Here is a 2,500-nt window from a genome sequence, read left to right on the forward strand (position 1 = left end):
ACACGCTCGGCCCTGGTGCGGTCGGTTGCCTCGAGCACCATCGGCACACGCTGGGCCCTGGTGCGGCAGGTTGCCTCGACCACCATCGGCACACGCTGGGCCCTGGTGCGGGCGGTTGCCTCGACCACCATCGGCACACGCTGGGCCCTGGTGCGGGCGCTTGCCTCGAGCACCATCCGCACACGCTGGGCCCTGGTGCGGCAGGTTGCCTCGAGCACCATCGGCACACGCTGGGCCCTGGTGCGGGAGCTTGCCTCGAGCGCCATCGGCACACGCTGGGCCCTGGTGCGGCAGGTTGCCTCGAGCACCATCGGCACACGCTGGGCCCTGGTGCGGTCGGTTGCCTCGAGCGCCATCGGCACACGCTGGGCGCTGGTGCGGGCGCTTGCCTCGACCAGCATCGGCACACGCTGGGCCCTGGTGCGGCAGGTTGCCTCGATCACCATCGGCACACGCTGGGCCCTGGTGCGACAGGTTGCCTCGAGCACCATTGGCACACTATCGGCCCTGGTGCGGGCGGTTGCCTCGACCACCGTCGGCACACGCTGGGCCCTGGTGCGGGCGCTTGCCTCGAGCACCATCGGCACACGCTGGGCCCTGGTGCGGGCGGTTGCCTCGAGCACCATCGGCACACGCTGGGCCCTGGTGGGTTTAGGCACATCTTCAAATTTCTGCCGTGCCAATGCCATTTTTATGGCTTGTAAATTCATACAATGGTCCCCTAAGCCTTCACGTGAAGTTTCGTTGGAAGATGACTCGTTTTCTATTTTTCATGATTTTCGAAACTTTTTGCGGTTCGGGATTTTTTAAAATTTTTTTATAAGGATTTTTGGCCCCAAATTTTGTAGGCATGATCCTTCTATTTTTGTTGGCATGCACAAAAAAATTCAGCTAAAAACTCGAAGTAGAGAAGATTTTGTGACCGTTTGAAAAAAGTGTCCCCATTTCAGACACTTTAACGGCTACTGGTAGCAAACCTGTAAAATCTCAAATGCTCTTTAAGGGGGTGTGAATTCTCAGAGGTTTGATGAGGGATAGGGGGCCAACACAAGGCCAAGTACCAGCACCCATCGCACATCATGTGCGCACACCCCCCCGGCCCCCCTCCCAATCGCCGGAACCCCAATGCCGCCGGTCAGGTTCTCCGGCGGTACTCCGGCGATGCTCCGGCGATGCTGTCCCGAGTGAAAAAAATGCGGCACCAGCACATGCTGGAGCCAAGCATGGGCACCGTGGCTCAAAATCGAACTTCGGCCAAGGCCTCGACCATCAATGGCACATGATGGCGCATGGTGATGGCACATGCATCGACCATCATCGGCATAGGCTGCCCTTCGGTACGGGCACTTGCCTCGACCGCCATCGGCACAAGCTGGGCCCTGGTGTGGGTTGTTGCCTCGATCACAATCGGCACATGCTGAGCCTTGGTGCGGGCGGTTGCCTCGAGCACCATCGGCAGACCCTGGGCCCTGGTGCGGCCGGTTGCCCCGATAACCATCGGCACACGCTGGGCCCTGGGGCGGGCGCTTGCCCCCAGCACCATCGGCACACGCTGGGCCCTGGGGCGGGCGCTTGCCCCCAGCACCATCGGCACACGCTGGGCCCTGGGGCGGGCGCTTGCCCCCAGCACCATCGGCACACGCTGGGCCCTGGTGCGGGCGGTTCCCTCGACCACCATCGGCACACGTTGGGCCCTGGTCCGGGCGGTTACCCCCAGCACCATCGGCACACGCTGGGCCCTGGTGCGGGCGCTTGCCCCCAGCACCATCGGCACACGCTGGGCCCTGGTGCGGGCGGTTGCCCCCAGCACCATCGGCACACGCAGGGCCCTGGTGCGGGCGGTTGCCCCGAACACCATCGGCACAAGCCGGCCCTTGGTGCGGGCTCCTGGCTCGACCACCATCGGCACACGCTGGGCCCTGGTGCGGGCGGTTGCCTCGAACACCATCGGCACACGCCGGCCCTTGGTGCGGGCGGTTGCCTCGACCACCATCGGCACACGCTCGGCCTTGGTGAGGGCGCTTGCCTCGACCACCATCGGCACACGCTGGGCCCTGGTGCGGGCGCTTGCCTCGACCACCATCGGCACACGCTCGGCCTTGGTGCGGGCGCTTGCCTCGACCACCATCGGCACACGCTGGGCCCTGGTGCGGGCGGTTGCCTCGACCACCACCGGCACACGCTCGGCCTTGGTGAGGGCGCTTGCCTCGACCACCATCGGCACACGCTGGGCCCTGGTGCGGGCGCTTGCCTCGACCACCATCGGCACACGCTCGGCCTTGGTGCGGGCGGTTGCCTCGACCACCATCGGCACACGCTGGGCCCTGGTGCTGGCGGTTGCCTCGACCACCATCGGCACACGCTGGGCCCTGGTGCGGGCGGTTGCCTCGAACACCATCGGCACAAGCCGGCCCTTGGTGCGGGCGGTTGCCTCGAGCACCATCGGCACACGCTGGGCCCTGGTGCGGGCGGTTGCCTCGACCACCATCGGCACACGCTG

The sequence above is a fragment of the Durio zibethinus genome, unplaced genomic scaffold, assembly GCF_047325235.1.
Source record: "Durio zibethinus cultivar Kanyao isolate XHJ-2024 unplaced genomic scaffold, ASM4732523v1 HiC_scaffold_394, whole genome shotgun sequence".
Lineage (NCBI taxonomy): Eukaryota > Viridiplantae > Streptophyta > Magnoliopsida > Malvales > Malvaceae > Durio > Durio zibethinus.